Source organism: Jaculus jaculus, chromosome 1 (genome assembly GCF_020740685.1).
Source record: "Jaculus jaculus isolate mJacJac1 chromosome 1, mJacJac1.mat.Y.cur, whole genome shotgun sequence".
In the NCBI taxonomy this organism is placed as follows: Eukaryota; Metazoa; Chordata; class Mammalia; order Rodentia; family Dipodidae; genus Jaculus; species Jaculus jaculus.
Window position 1 is genome coordinate 159939828 of NC_059102.1, and position 16232 is coordinate 159956059.

At 45.7% G+C, this 16232-nt stretch overlaps 1 pseudogene; it reads left to right on the forward strand.

Annotated features, from left to right (window-relative positions):
- Positions 1-11237: 11237 nt before the first annotated feature.
- Positions 11238-12285, forward strand: LOC123458850 (annotated as a pseudogene).
- Positions 12286-16232: the final 3947 nt, after the last annotated feature.

Below are 16232 nucleotides of genomic sequence, written 5' to 3' on the forward strand. Positions count from 1 at the left end.
CTCTCCCTCCCTTCCTGACAAGGTCTCCTGTATCCCAGACTGGCCTGGAACTACCTATGTGGCCAAGGATGAGTTTGAATTCTCTTGCTATACCTCCTCAGTGCTGGGATCACAAGCTGGCACCACTCTACCTGGTTTCTGTGATCCTGGGGATTGCATTCAATAGGGCTGTATGCATACCAGACAAGCACACTACCAACTGCACTGAAGTTTTTGATTTAAAAATTTACTGGTGGCTGGAGAGATGGCTTAGCGGTTAAGGCCTGTGATGGTTAAGTTTGTGTCAACTTGATCTGTTTGAGTCCACAGACATTCCTCATAAGTGGGTCTCTGAGGTTGCTTCCAGGCAGGATTAACTAAAGGAGGAATCCTTTTCCCAGGGTGAGCCCTTCTCCCAGAGTGGGTAGCCCCTCCCTGAAGGGAGGCCTTATCAAAAGAAGCTCTGGGAAAAAAGTATTCTTCTCTCGTCCCACCTGGCTGCTTTCCAGTGTGGACTGAAGAACAGCGTCTCCCCAGAACAACTCCAGGCCTTTATTGCTAGATTGGGACTGCTGAGGCATCCAGCCTCGTGGACTGATCAGCTACCAGCTATCAGGTTTGTAATCTGCTATGTAGTCTCAAGGAGGCCTCAAACTCACAGTGATTGATTCTCCTACCTCTGCCTCCTAAATGCTGGGATTAAAGGCATGCACCACCATGCCCAGTGGAGTTTTTAATTTTTTAAATATTTTATTTGTTTAAGAGAGGGAGAGAGAGAGAGAGAGAGAGAGAGAGGGCACTCCAGGGCCTCCAGCCACTGCAAATGAACTCCAGATATGCATCACATTGTGCATCTTGCTTATGTGTGTACTAGGGAATCGAATCTGGGTCTTAAGGCTTCACAGGCAAGCGCCTTAACTGTTAAACCATCTCTCCAGCCTAAGTTTTTGATTTTTTAAAATGTGGGTGTGTATGTGCATGTGCACATGCACGTGTTCAGATGTGTGTGCCCGTGTACATGCATGAGGAGACAAAATAGAACATCTGGTATTCTTTATTGCTCTTCTGCCTACTTCCCTGAGGCAGGGACTCTCACTGAGCCTGAAGCTCACCATTTATGACTAGACTGGCGACCCAGGGAAGTACAGTGATTCTTCTGTCTCCACCCTTCTCAGCACTGGGGTTACAGGTGTGCATTAGCACACCTGGCTTTTTTTGTTTGTTTTGTTTTGTTTTTCGAGGTAGGGTCTCACTGTAGCCCAGGCTGACCTGGAATTCACTCTATTCTCAGGGTGACCTTGAACTCATGGTGCTCCTCCTACTTCTGCCTCCTGAGTGCTGGGGTTAAAGGCGTGCCGCCACCATGCCCAGCCACACCTGGCTTTTTATGTGGGTGCTTATACAACAGGCCAGGCAGCATTTACATGCACTTGGAAATGAATTATAACTCTTCCCTTGTGGAACATATTTAAAGAATTGCTAAAGATTTGCTCACTTAAAAGAAATACAAGGGGCTGGATAGATGGATAGATGGCTCAGTGGTAAAAGGCATTTTCTTGCAAAGCCGGACAGCCCAGGTTCAATTCCCCAGTATCCATGTAAAACCAGATACACAAAGTGGCACATGCATCTGGAGTTCATTTGCAGTGGACGGATCCTCTGTCCTGCATATGTTCATGTTCTGTCCTTCTCTTTCTCTTTTAAATAAATAAAAATGTGGTTTTTTTTAGCCTGGTGTGGTCGCACATGCCTTTAATCCGAGAGGATCACAGTGAGTTCAAGGCCACGCTGAGAGTACACAGTTAATTCCAGGTCAGCCTGAGCCAGCGTGAGACCCTACCTCAAAAAAAAAGGGGGGGGGGGGCTGGAGAGATGGTTTAGTGGTTAAGTGCTTGCCTGTGAAGCCTAAGGACCCTGGTTCAAGGCTCGATTCCCCAGGTCCCACATAAGCCAGATGCACAAGGGGGCACATGCATCTGGAGTTTATTTGCAGTGGCTTGAGGCCCTGACGCACCCATTCTCTATCTATCTGCCTCTTTCTCTGTCTGTCGCTCTCAAATAAATAAAGTAAATAACAAAAACAAACAAACAAAAAAAACCCCTTCTATCTTTGCCTCAGAGTGGTCTCCGTGGTCTTGGTCACTCCCAAACCTTACATCTGGTGCCGTGACTTGGATAGGAAGGCTTCTGGTTGCCCTCTTGGGTGGCCAGATGTCCTTTCCCCTGACCAGACCTCCAAGCTGCCATTTGACCCTCTGAAGGCTTCAGACCATCTCTGCCTAATACAGGCTCTCACACCCACCACAATTCAGCCTCACTGTTCTTTCCATCTCTTCCCTCCTTCTTGGGAAGTGTTCCTCTCGGGTTGGCCTGTGTTTGAGTTTCACCCCTCCTTGTGGAATCCATGCCTGCATGCCAGGTTACACCCCTTGGCCGTTAGGCCCCAACCCCAGGTCTTGAGAAAGATACACTATTTAAAAAATTTATTTATTTGACAGAGAGAATAGGCACATGCCGGGGCTTCCAACCACTGCAAACAAACTCCAGACACATTCTCCACCTTGTGCATCTGGCTAACATAGGCCCTGGGGAATTGAACCAAGATCCTTTGGTTTTGTAGTCAAATGCCTTAACTGCTACACCATTCCTCCAGCCTGAAAGATGCACTCTTGACACCTCCGGTCTATTGCTCTCTGGTCTACCATACCATAAGGGGCACCTTTTGGTTCCGTTGCACTATCTCGGGACACTCCCTCCTCTTTCTCTCCCTCCTGAGCTTTCATCTTCCACTGCTGATTTCACCATTGGGAAAGTAGTCGCCCTCCTCACCCACTGTGGGGCTTTGATTCAGGTGTCCTCCATAAACTTAGGTGTTCTGAATGTTAGGTTCTCAGTTGATGGAGACTTGGAAATTAACACCTCCTGGGGGCAGTGTATTGTTGGGGATGGACTTATGGGTGTTATAGCCAGTTCCCCCATGCCAGTGTTTGGCACACTCTCCTGTTGCTATTGTCCACCTTACGTTGGCCAGGGGGTGATGTCCACCCTCTGCACATGAGATCGGTTTCCCCTGCCATCGTGGAGCTTCTCCTTGAGCGTGTAAACCAAAATAAACTTCTTTTTCCCACAAGCTGCTCTTGGTCAGGTGATTTCTTCCAGCAATGCGAACCTGACTGCAACACCCACTAACAGGCTAAAAAGCCAACAGTTGCGACCTGTATGGCCTTTGCCCACATAGGAGGCGCAGGCCCCGTTCACCCTAACGGGCCAGGGGGTCATATTGGTGTTCTGTGTAAACCCAGTTTAAGCTCTGGTTTATTTTCCTCTCACCCTTGTTTTGCTCTTTCCCTATCTCCTTAAGAACTTAACCCCTGTATTAGTCAGGGTTCTCTAGAGGAGCAGAACTGCTAGAAAGAATTATTATTATTATTTGGTTTTTCGAGGTAGGGTCTCACTCTGGCCCAGGCTGACCTGTAATTAACTATGTAATCTCAGGGTGGCCTCGAACTCACAGCCATCCTCCTACCTCTGCCTCCTGAGTGTTGGGATTAAAGGCGTGCGCCACCAGGCCCAGTTTAGAGTGAATTGTTTTAAAAGGGGAGTTTATTGGATTAGCTTATGGTAGTCCAATAGCAGTTGCAGGCTGGAGAATCACGAAACCTGGTAGCTGCTCAATCCACATGGCCAGATGCCTCAGCAGTCCCGATCCGACACCGCAGAGGACACTGGAAGGCCTGGAGGCTTCCCAAGGAGCCACTGGGTTTCGATCCACGCGTGTCTTCAGTTGACGCTGGTCTTCAATCCATGCTGGGAGGCAGCTCCAGCAGCCAAGTGGGAAGAAGGAAGGGGCTCTTTTCACCCAGAGCTTCCCTATATCAAGCCCCCTCTGAGCAGGGCTGCCTGCTCTGGGGGAAGGGCTCACTTTGGGGGAAGGACTTCCTCCTTTAGTCAATCCTTCCTGAAAGCAACCTCAAGGATCCACCCAAAAGGGATTTCTGTGGATTACTAAACAGTTCAAGTTGACAACATCTTAACAAGTCCACCCCTTGTCAACTTGACATCAACCATATCTCCTTACATCATACTTCATTTCCAAATGAAAACAATAACAAGTTCATAATTCTGCCTAACATGGTATAACTATCCCATGTACAACTGGAACCCCAAAATCTCCCCCAACACAAAGCTTAGTCTCTAAATAATAGGTTTAATATAAATTCAACAGTTGGCTAGTGATATAATCTTAATATTGGTGTAAATATGTACAAACACTCTCTATCAAGGTAGGACAGAAACATTGCAATTACAGTCCACACTTTTGTAACTGGCCACATGGTCTCAGATGGTATTTGTAACTGCCTTATTCTACTACCCATTCTGTATTTCCTCCACCTTCAGCAAGCACCTTAGCAGGTCTTGGTTCTTTACCTGGAGGGGTGACCCATACCTTCATTCCTGTAATTCCATTACTTCTATTGGGTTGTTGCAGTTGTACATTGACTTTGACAACAGGACATGGTAACACTAAGAGATGCCCTAAAGGATCTCCTGCACTCCAGGCATACTCTTCCTTACCGCCATTGTGGAGGAGCGGTCCAATTTCCTCCTGATAATCTGGATCAATCACCCCTGCAATCACTGTAATTCTTTTCTCAGCCTGTTCACTCAAGGGCATTAGAAACTCAGTGACCAGAGGGAAGTCTTAGCTTCCAGTTCAATGGAATGTTCTTTGTGTCTCTTGGCAAAAGCACTCCCCCCTCTGGAACCAAGACTCTAGGCCAGTAGAGCACAAGATTGCAGGAACAGGAAGCAAAACTTTAGCTAATGGGTCACTTGGGGTGATGGTAAGTGGGACCATTCCCATTTCCACCCCTTGATTCCTGGACCTGTGAATCCGGGCTATAGAAGAAAGAGTACCACATATAGGATGCTGATTCAGAGCATATACAGCCTGCTGGAGGATACTCCCCCAGCCCTCCAAGCTGTTGCCACCTAGTTGTAGCTGTTTCTTTAAAAGGCCATTTCACCGTTCTATCAAACCAGCTGCTTCAGGATGGTGGGGCACATGGTAAGACCAGTGAATTCCATGATCATGAGCCCACTGCCGTACTACCTTGGCTGTGAAGTGAGTTTCTTTGTCAGAAGTAATGCTGTGTGGAATGCCATGACGGTGGATAAGGCATTCTGTAAGCCCACAGATGGTAGTTTTGGCAGAAGCATTTTGTGTAGGAAAGGCGAATGCATACCAAGACTAAGTGTCTATTCCACTAAGGACAAAACACTGCCCTTTCCATGATGGAAGAGGTCCAATGTAGTCAACCTGCCACCAGGTTGCTGGCTGGTCACCCCGAGGAATACTACCATATCGGGGGCTCAGAGTTGGTCTCTGCTGCTGGCAAATTTGGCACTCAGCAGTAGCCATAGCCAAGTCAGCCTTAGTTAGTGGAAGTCCATGTTGTTGGGCCCATGCATAGCCTGCATCTCTGCCACCATGGTCACTTTGTTCGTGGGCCCATTGGGCAATGACAGGGGTGGCTGAGGAAAGAGGTTGACCACTATCCACAGAATGGGTCAGCTTGTCTACTTGATTATTAAAGTCATCCTCCAATGAGGTCACCTTCTGATGAGCATTAACATGGGACACAAGTATCTTCATATCCTTTGCTCATTCAGAGAGTTCTATCCACATACCTTCCCCAAATGTCCTTCTCACCAATTTTCCAATTGTACTCCTTCCAAGTCCCAGACCATCCAGCCAAACCATTGGCCACAGCCCATGAGTCAGTGTATAACTGCACATCTGGCCATTTTTTCTTCCAAGCAAAATGCACAACCATATGCACTGCCCGAAGTTTTGCCCATTGTGAAGACTTCCCTTCACCACAATCCTTCAGAGTTGTCCCAGAAAGAGGCTGTAATGCTGCAGCTGTCCACTTCTGGGAGGTGCCCGCATAACGTGCTGCATCTGTAAACCATGCCCTAGTCCTCTCCTCCTTAGTCAATTGATCATAGGGCACACCCCTTGATGCCATAGGTGCATGCTTGGGGACAGAAGGCATTGCAACAGGAGTACCAACCATAGGCATTTGGGCAACTTCCTCATGGAACTTACTTGTACCTTCAGGGCCTGCTCGAGCCCGATCACGTATATACCACTTCCACTTGATGATGGACTGCTACTGTGCATGTCCAACTTTATGGCCTGGTGGGTCAGATAACACCCAGCTCATAATGGGCAGCTGAGGTCACATAGTAACTTGATGGCCATTGTCAAATGTTCAGTTTCCACTAAGGCCCAATAGCAGGCCAAGAGCTGTCTCTCAAATGGAGAATAATTGTCTGCAGATGATGGCAGGGCCTTGCTCCAAAATCCCAAGGGCCTCCATTGTGATTCACCTATGGGGGCCTGCCAGAGGCTCCAAACAGCATGCTTGTCTGCCACTGAAACCTCAAGTACCATCAGATCTGCTGGATCATACGGCCCAAGGGGTAGAGCAGCCTGCACAGCAGCCTGCACCTGTTGAAGAGCCTTCTCTTGTTCTGGGCCCCACTGAAAACTAGTAGCTTTTCGAGTCACTTGGTATATGGGACAGAGTAAGACACCCAAGTGAGGAATGTGCTGTCTCCAAAATCCAAATAGGCCCAGTAGATGTTGTGCTTTTTTACATAAAGAACCAATGATAGGGGACTTTTAAGTATGCTGGTGCTCCCCTCACAAATCTGTTTCTTATAGTCTCAGTGAGGGCACATCTTCTGGATGCTCCCATTGTGGGGGCAAAGATGAGTTTACATGGCAAATCCACTCTGGCATTCCAAGTTCTCTGAACTTTTTAATCCCTTCATCAACATTAAGCCAAAGGATATCAGGTAGCTCAAGCTCACTCACAGTAGGCCATCTTTGGATCCATACTCAGCCAACCAATCAGCTTGTGGGAAAAAGATGTTTATTTTGGCTTACAGGCTCGAGGGGAAGCTCCACAATGTCAGGGAAAACAATGGCATGAGCAGAGGGTGGACATCACCCCCTGGCCAACATAAAGTGGACAATAGCAATAGGAGAGTGTGCCAAACACTGGCATGGGGAAACTGGCTATAACACCCATAAGCCCACCCCCAACAATACACTCTCTCCAGGAAGTGTTAATTCCAAATCTCCATCAGCTAGGAACCTAGCATTCAAAATACCTAAGTTTATGAGGAACACTTGAATCAAACCACCACATTCCGTCCCTGGCCCCCATAAACTGATAACCATACATGATGTAGAATGCAATACATTCATCCAACTTTAGAAGTCCCCATAGTTTTTACCAATTCCAGTGATGTTCATACATCCCCATAGTCCAAGATCTTTTTTTTTTTCTCTCGTTATTTTTGTTTATTTATTTGAGAGAGACAGAGAGGGACAGAAAGAAGCAGATAGAGAGAGGGAGAGAGAATGGGCACGCCAGGGCCTCCAGCCACTGCAAACAAACTCCAGACGCATGTGTCCCCTTGTGCATCTGGCTAATGTGGGTCCTGGGGAACAGGGGTCCTTGGGCTTCACAGGCAAGCGCTTAACCGCAAAGCCATCTCTCCAGCCCCCAAGATCTTTTTTGTTTGTTTGTTGTTTGTTTTTTTTGAGGTAGGGTCTCACTCTAGCCCAGGCTGACTGGGATTCACTATGGAGTCTCAGGGTGGCCTCGAACTCACAGCGATCCTCCCACCTCTGCCTCCCGATTGCTGGGATTAAAGGCACCTGGCTAATCCACGATCTTTTAACTGAGCCATAATACCAAAAAATTCCCCCCCCCCCAAAATCCCATAATGGCACAGAATAAACATTCACACTGCAAAACATCGCATTGGACATACCAAAGAAATATTCAAAAATACAACATTTAAAACAACAAGGGCCAACATCAAACTCTGTGGCTTCAAGTCCAACAACTCTAGCCAATGACAAATCTCCAAGTCTGCTAATTCTAACCAGCAACAAGTCTCTGGCATTCCAATTCCGCCCCTCCAGCTAGGCTACTCACAGTCCTGGAAAACTTCATTGGGGCCGGCAGCTTTCCTCAGCAGCCATCTCGTGGTCCCGGCAGCTCCACTGGGTCTCCACTGCAATCTACGGTTCATCCTCATGGCCCCATGGGGTCTCCATGTAGGCATCCAGCAAACCTGCTTCACACTGCCCATGGCCATTTCCAAAACACAAGACCACATTTCAAACTCAATGACCCTCTTTCCTGCATTTCTTATACTCCACAATACCAGGTAGGGTGCCAATTTGTTAATCCAGGGGGGAATAAAGCAGACTTTGAAGAACAGGACACTCCTTGAGCACTCAGACCCCTTCAAAAGAGTCTACATTCCTCCTGTTACCCCAGCGCAGGTCAGCTAGCCCAATCTGAAAGGTTGTAATCTCTTAAACAATTTGGAGGTGAATGGGCAACAATTTAGGCCCAAAGATTTCATTTTTTTCTGTGCCATATCTCTCTGCTCACACCAGTTCATTTCTATGCAAAGCAACCCTGCACAACTTCTCAGGACCCAGGCATAAAAGCAAGCTTCTCACACAAACTGCTAGCCCAGTTCAGACATAGCTCTTTCTCACCCTCATAAGCCAAACCTCACAGTCCATGCTTCTCATTGCATTCAGGCCTTTCAACTCTAACCATCAGGCTGTACTTACATCACTGCAAGGTGTGTCTTAGGTCAAGGTTTCAAATCCTTCCACATTCCCCTTGAAAATCAGCTCCAAAAGCCCAAAGCCACACAGTCAGGTGTCAAGTAGCAATCCCACTCCTCAGTACCACTAAACTGTTGCAGTCAGGTTGGCATTGCTGGTAGAAATCACCCAACCAAGAGAAGCTTCTGGGAAAAAGAGGTTTATTTTGGCTTACAGGCTCAAGGGGAAGCTCCACAATGGCAGGGGAAAACGATGGCATGAGCAGAGGGTGGACATCACCCCTGGCCAACATAAGGTGGACAATAGCAACACAAGAGTGTGCCGAACACTGACATGGGGAAACTTGCTATAACACCCATAAGCCCACCCCCAACAATACACTCCCTCCAGGAGGCATTAATGCCCAAATCCCCACCAGCTGGGAACCTAGCATTCAGAACACCTATGTTTCGTGGGGACACCTGAATCAAACCACCACAACACCTCTGCGACTCTTAGACAACATCTTAGCTTTCTCTGCAACTCTGCCTGGTCACATCCATAAGCTGGACAATGGGTCCAAATGGCCTGAGAATGATACTTTTGATTTCCAAATTCTCACTGATTTAAAAAACTTCTGCCAATGTACATGCAAATGGTCAGAAATATTTTTCACTCTGCATGCACCACCTTCTCTCTGCTCTACCTGCTTTTCTCACCAGGTCCTTCTACGCACCTCACCCCAACTGCTCCTCCGGCTCCTCCAGCTCCCTCAGTCTCCCTGCCTGGTGGCAAGGCTTGATTTTAGTCTCTGGAGTTGTAAATAGAATAGACATTTAAAATGGAATTGCATAACTTCTGAATGAATGAATGAATGTGTGAAGGGGAAATGGTTGTCTAGAGTCTATATAAAAAGTGCACTTTAAAAAAAAAAAGTGCACTTAAAATAAATGTGTGTGCTGGGCATTGTGGCACATGCCTTTAATACCAGCACTCAGGGGACAGAGGCAGGAGGATTGTTGTGAGTTTGAGGCCACCCTGAGAATACAGAATGAATTCCAGGTCAGCCTAGGCTAGAGTGAGACCCTACTTCAAACCCCCCCCCCAAAAAAAAGAATGTGTGTGTGAGTGTGTATGGGGCTCACAGTCCCAAGGCTGCAGAATGATTTCTGTTCTGAGCAGTGCCATTTCATTGTGGAGATATTTTCCACCAAGTCCACTGTACTATACAGCATAGCCAATTTTTACTGTTGAGTGTCCCCCAGAAAGAACACTAAAAGTTATTAAGATTACGGGCAATAAATAAATAAATACAAGATTCTCCTACTCTTAAAAAGAGTTGTAAAATGGCAGGATTGGAGCCGGGCATGGTGGTGCACGTTTTTAATCCCAGCACTCGTGAGGCAGAGGTGGGAGGATCGCGGAGAATTCGAGGCCACCCTGAGACTACATAGTGAATTCCAGGTCAGCCTGAGCTAGAGTGAAACCTTACCTCAAAAATACAAAAATAAGTAATAAATAAGATGGCAGGATCAGAAAGCAGCCTATAGCCCTGAAGAAAGTCCAAAATTCCCTGGAATTAAGGGAAAGAAAAAAAATAAAAATAAAAAGGCTCTTTCTTAGCTTCCCTGCATTTTACAGCCAGGGGCTACAAGCACAGGGAATCTCAGGATCCTGCCCCAGCATGGTAACAGGAAATGCCAAGTCACTATAAACAGATGGGGACTTCTTATAAGAAATTTTAAGTGTTTTACGTTCACTTTATCTTTCCATGCTTCTATGGAACTACTAACAGACAATAAATAGCCTCAAGATTTATATTTAAATTTAGAAGTACTCGATACTAAATTTGTAAAAAAAAAAATTCTAAACTGTCTAATAATGTTTAAATCTGCTTTCATATTTTAAAAAAACGTGTTTCAGTTGAACGTTATAATGAATGTTATAAGAAACAGTTCCAAAATCTATATGTTTATTCTGGGTAAATAGCATAAGTCAAATCTGACCTACTCTTTCTTTCAAAAAGTTATTTCAAGAGCCTTTTGAAGCTGGGTGTGGTGGCGCACGCCTTTTATCCCAGCACTAGGGAGGCAGAGGTAGGAGGATCGCTATGAGTTCAAGGCCACCCTGAGACTACATAGTAAATTCCAGGTCAGCCTGAGCTAGAATAAGACCCTACCTCGAAAAACCAAAAATAAAAATAAATAAATAAAAATAAAAGAGGCCTTTTGAGGGGAAAAATTGGTCATATTAAAAGTATTATGGGGGGGGGGGGGGCTGGAGCGCTTGCCTGTGAAGCCTAAGGACCCCGGTTCGAGGCTCGGTTCCCCAGGACCCACGTTAGCCAGATGCACAAGGGGGCGCACGCGTCTGGAGTTCGTCGTTTGCAGTGGCTGGAAGCCCTGGCGCGCCCATCCTCTCCCTCTCTCTATCTGTCTCTTTCACTCTCTGTTGCTTTCAAATTAATAGATAACAATAAACAAAAGAAGTGTTATGGGGTCTTTGGGGGTCACGCGTCGGGCACAGGGCATTCTGGGAAATAAAAGTCGCTATGGTCTGCGGATGATCGTGGGCGGCTGCTGCGTGGGATCTCGGGCGAAAATAAAAGATGACAACCGCAGCCAGACCCACTTTTGAACCTGCAAGAGGGGGAAGAAGAAAAGGAGGTGATTTGAGCCAACTGTCAAAGCAGTTCAAGAAGAGACATTCCTGGCTGGAGAGATGGCTTAGCGGTTAAGCGCTTGTCTGTGAAGCCTAAGGACCCCGGTTCGAGGCTCGGTTCCCCAGGTCCCACGTTAGCCAGATGCACAAGGGGGCGCACGCGTCTGGAGTTCGTTTGCAGAGGCTGGAAGCCCTGGCGAGTCCATTCTCTCTCTCCCTCTATCTGTCTTTCTCTCTGTGTCTGTCGCTCTCAAATAAATAAAAAATAAATAAATAAATAAATAAAAAGAAAAAAGAAGAGACATTCCCTCTCATACAAAGAAAAAATACAGACAAACTACTCAGGATGCCCCTGAAGAGGTTGGTAACCGTGATTACAGGAAAGAGTTGGAAGAGATAGAGAGAGAGAGAGAGAGAGAGAGAGGGAGGGAGGGAGGGAGGGAGGGAGGGAGGGAGAGATGGGGGTGGGGTGGGGTGGGGAAAGGAGGCTGCTAGGAAAAAAACAGAGATCGTCCAACCGGAGAACACCCAACTTCATCAGCGTCAAGGAAGCCCCGCTTAGATCAGATCCCTGCAGCCAACCTGGATGCAGATGATCCTCTGACAGATGAGGAAGATGAAGATTACAAAGAGGAGAGTGATGATGATGATACTGCAGCTCTTCTTGCAGAACTGGAAAAAATTAAAAAGGAAAGAGCTGAAGAACATTGCCAGGAAGGAACAAGAACAAAAGGCAGAGGAAGAGAGAATTCGGATGGAAAACATTCTAAGTGGAAAGCCTCTCCTTAATCTCTCTGGCCCATGCCAGCTTCAGGCCAGTTTCAAAGTCAAAAGAAGGTACTGTTAGTAACAGGTGGGATGATGACGTTGTCTTCAAGACAACAAAAAAAAAAAAAGCAAAAGGGGTAGATGACCAGAAGAAAGACAAAAGATTAGTAAATGATACTCTGCGATCTGAATGTCACAAAAAGTACATGGAGAAATACATTAAGTAGTGCAGTTTTATGTGCTTAATTAACGATGCAGAATGTTAAGGATCAGCTTGATTTTCTCCCGTTGTTCTTTTTTCTTTTTTTAAAAAAAAATTTGTTATTTATTTATTTATTTGAGAGCGACAGACAGAGACAGAAAGAGGCAGATAGATAGATAGATAGAGAATGGGCACGCCAGGGCCTCTAGCCACTGCAAAGGACCTCCAGACATGTGCGCCCCTTGTGCATCTGGCTAACATGGGTCCTGGGGAATTGAGCCTCGAACCAGGGTCCTTAGGCTTGACAGGCAAGCTCTTAACCGCTAAGCCATCTCTCCAGCCCTGTTCTTTTTTCTTTCCTAGTGTATAAATTACGTTCCAAAGTATGTCTTCTTCCTATAGTAGCACCTCATTTCATAATGAACTTGGGAATTGGTCTCACTACTTTCCAGTTGCTGAATGTTCCCAGTCATAGATTTTCTTTTTAATATGGGGGGAAGGAGTCTGTTTGCAATAAGTATTTTAACCTAAAACAAAACAAAAAAAAGTGACCCAAACTTTCTTGTAGTTTATGGATCTTGTAAAATTGTGTTGTATTTCTTTTCAAAATATAAGTTACTTTATGTGTTGTGTGAAAAAAAAAAAGTGTTATATAAAGGCATGGTGGCGCACGCCTTTAATCCCAGCACTGGGGTGGCAGAAGTAGGAGGATCGCTGTGAGTTCAAGGCCACCCTGAGACTTCATAGTGAATTCCAGGTCAACCTGGGCTAGAATGAGACCCTACCTCAGGAAAAAAAAACAAAAAAAAAAAAAAAAAAAAAAAAACAGTGGGAAATGGAACCAGCCTAGATGTCCCTCAACTGCTGAGTGGATAATGAAGATATGGCACATTTATACAATGGAGTTCTACTCAGCAGTAAAGAAAAATGAAGTTATGAAATTTGCAGGAAAATGAATGGATCTGGAAAGGATTATATTAAGTGAGGTAACCCAGGTCCAGAAAACCAAGCGTCTCATGTTTTCTCTCATATGTGGATCCTCGGTACAGATGATTGGACTTCTGTGTAAGTAGGAAGAAAACTCAGTAGCAAAGGCCAGTAAATAAGAAAAGAGATATAAAGGGAAGAGAAAGGAAGGGAGAAGGATACTTAATAGGATGGTGGTATGTCCACGGCGACCTCGCCTGTGTAGCAAGCAGAAATGCTTCTGCACTGGAAGAGAGCTGAGGACAGAGGGCCAGCACTCCTCGGAGGGATGCCCCCAGTGACCCCTTGGCAGTCAGTTACTGTAAAGGTTCCTGCTGCCCATGAAGTCACGACGACCTAATTGCTGGCGCCAATGCTGTTTCTTTCCTGCTTTCTTCTAGCTGTTTGTCTAAGAACAGCTAATTCAACACTTATTAGTAATCATGCACGCAATCAGAATACAAGAAACGATCTAAGCATTGAATGTGCCCCTCCTATGATTAGGGCAATGGAGGATATGTATAACTCTACTAGGAATAAAAGATTAACTCTAGAACAGTTTTTAGATGGTATAGAGTAGAAACAGCTTATGATGTTTTAGAACAATACTGATCCTGAGAAAGTGAAAGTAGAAATGTTAATCGGTAATGTTCATTAGAAGTATGACAGTTCTACAGATAGGGAGTTGTAAAACTTAGGCTTTCCCACCAGGAAACTTCCTGGGGGGTATGTTCAGTACTTGATCAAGGGCTGATAGTAGACTCCCAGAGCTGGGAACTACCTAGATCCACTCCCCTATGAGGGAGGGATATGATAAATTCGGTAATAGATGGGTGAATTATGAAGAAAAAAGGAGGCTATGGCATTCTCTTCCATTTATGGGAACGCTTAACAAGGAAGCGTAAGCCTTGGTGTTTATACAGTCCTTGGGGCATAAGAAATAAGTAACCTGTTATTCACCTTACACCTAGTTTCTGTTTGTATAATGTTGTGGTCAATGATACAAGGCGTCCTTCTTAAAAAATGGGTACAGTTCCTGCCTGATCAACATTACATGTATGCTTACAATAGAACAATACTCAAGATTGTTTAGATTAATGATTTCTGAGATCACTTGTTGGCTTGCTAAGTTTCCCTGTTCAATCTGTATAAAATCTTCATGAAACCTTCAGTAAATTGCAGCAGCATATTCAACTTGAGTGTGTCTGTCTGTCATTTCCTCGCCGAATCCCGAGTTCTCCTTGAGCCTTCGCCCTTGTTCTCCCTCGGTCCTGATCTCCCCGAGAGTCAGTCCGCGGCAGGATGGTATTGTCTATCTGTAAGTAGAAGATTAATGGGGGTGACAAGGCCCAAAGTGAGGTCAGGGGAAAAGATTGAGTAAAGGAAAGGTGGAGGGAGGGCTAATCAAAATATAAGAGGATATAAATAAATCATATGGAATCTTACTTTTTTGGACAATGGAACACTCAGGAGCCATAGATTGTTGCTAGAAAATTTTCAGTGCCAGGGATGGGAAACCTTATAGTGCGTTGTTGGCCAGGGAGCTCCCTGATGTCCCCAAAATATTACAGGCCATTGCTGAGGCCCTTGGTTTCCCACCAGGAATAGATGGTAAGACCCTATTGCTGAAGACATCACATACTTGGGCTGGAAGGCCACTGAGAAATCCTGCTGGAACTGAACTGATAACCTCCTTCACATAGACCAGCTGACAGAAAGCTGGAAGAAGTCATTCTACATGTGTTGGGCTCTGAAAGTCCTAGGCGTGAGGCCCAGTGGGACTTCCTGAGCCTAGCTAAAGTTTGGCGACCTGTCTCTGGCCAGCTATGACTCAGCAACATGCATAATGGCTTCTGACCTGCTACCTCCATGTGGCAATTGTAATTACTATTTCAATAGTTAAAGTTTACTATTGGCCCTTACCTCTTCCCCCATCCTAAAATCCCTGCCTTTGTCCCCAACATGATATAAGTGACTGCTCAGAGTAATAAAGCGAGTTGTTTCTGTGAGTTCTGGCATTAAAAAGACGCCCGACTCAGTGTGGTTTTCCTCCGGTGGCCAGGAGAGGTCTGGGTCATCCGACGCTCATCATCCTTCTCAACCCCTAGGGAGGAACCAGCAGGCCTGGTTCTTCCCTCAGCACTACCTGACCGGGAACGAGCCCCACATACATGCAGTTCAATGGGGGAGAGAGAGAAATCACCAGTGAAGCTACTCAACAGTGGACACTGCAAGCCTTATATTTGGCCAGCCAGGCCAAATGAGCCAACGGGTGCAATAGTGGCATGTCTGTCATGGTGGAAACCAACTGCCCTCTAATTGGAGTGGAGGCCTGCTCCATGGGAGGGAATACATCCTTGATACTGAAAACTTAAAACAGGGGTAGTCATGAGCCCTAGGGGTGTAATGTCTGCTGCCCTCTGACTAAATGTATAACTCTGCTTATCAAACTGCCCAGTAAGCACTTCTCTTAACATTCATACCCTTATATTAATGATACTCTTACTTTTGGTAGAGAATCTTCTCTTTTCAGATGGCAGTGACTTTGGGATGTTTCAGAAGGCATCATGGTGCTAGAAAGAAGTGACCAGAGTGTTCCATACTATAACATCTTGATCACACCTTCCAAGGCTCAGGGTCTAATGCAAAAGAGGTGGTGGAAAGAACGTAAGAGCCAAATGAAAGGTAGGACTCCTTACAACGTGCTCCCCCCAGACACAAAATGGCCTGGATATCCATGACCTCACAGTGCCTGACACTACCTATGCAAGACCATCATGAGAGGAGGAAAAGATCTGACATCAAAATAAAAGAGAGACTGATTGGGATGGGGAGGGGATATGATGGAGAATGGAGTTCAAAGGGGAAAGTTGGGGGAGGGAGGGTGTTACCATGGGAAATTTTTTATAATCATGTTAATAAAAATTTGAAAATAAATAAATAAAAACTCACAGAGGAACTATTTACTATCATTTTTCCTATTTTATAAGGTAAATAGACCACATT